This window comes from Eimeria mitis, genomic scaffold (assembly GCF_000499745.2).
Source record: "Eimeria mitis Houghton genomic scaffold, Emh_scaff3019, whole genome shotgun sequence".
In the NCBI taxonomy this organism is placed as follows: domain Eukaryota; phylum Apicomplexa; class Conoidasida; order Eucoccidiorida; family Eimeriidae; genus Eimeria; species Eimeria mitis.
Genome location: NW_013571364.1, coordinates 4,131 through 4,390, shown reverse-complemented (window position 1 = coordinate 4,390; position 260 = coordinate 4,131).

The following is a 260-nucleotide window of genomic DNA, read 5'->3' as shown; positions in this document are numbered from 1 at the left end:
AAAAAAAAAAAAAAAAAAAAAAAAAAAAAAAAAAAAAAAAAAAAAAAAAAAAAAAAAAGAAAGAAAGAAAAAGAAAAAGAAAAATAAAAAACTTACATGATCCCACCAGCATTCCCAGAAGTTAGGGAGAATATGTCTGAATGAGATTTCCATGAATTCGAAGAAAAGAGATAAAAACCAAAGAAGACGAAAATCACGAATAACCAACGCCTTCACCAACCAACCAAAGAAATGAGCTAACACAAAGACGTCCAGTTTGT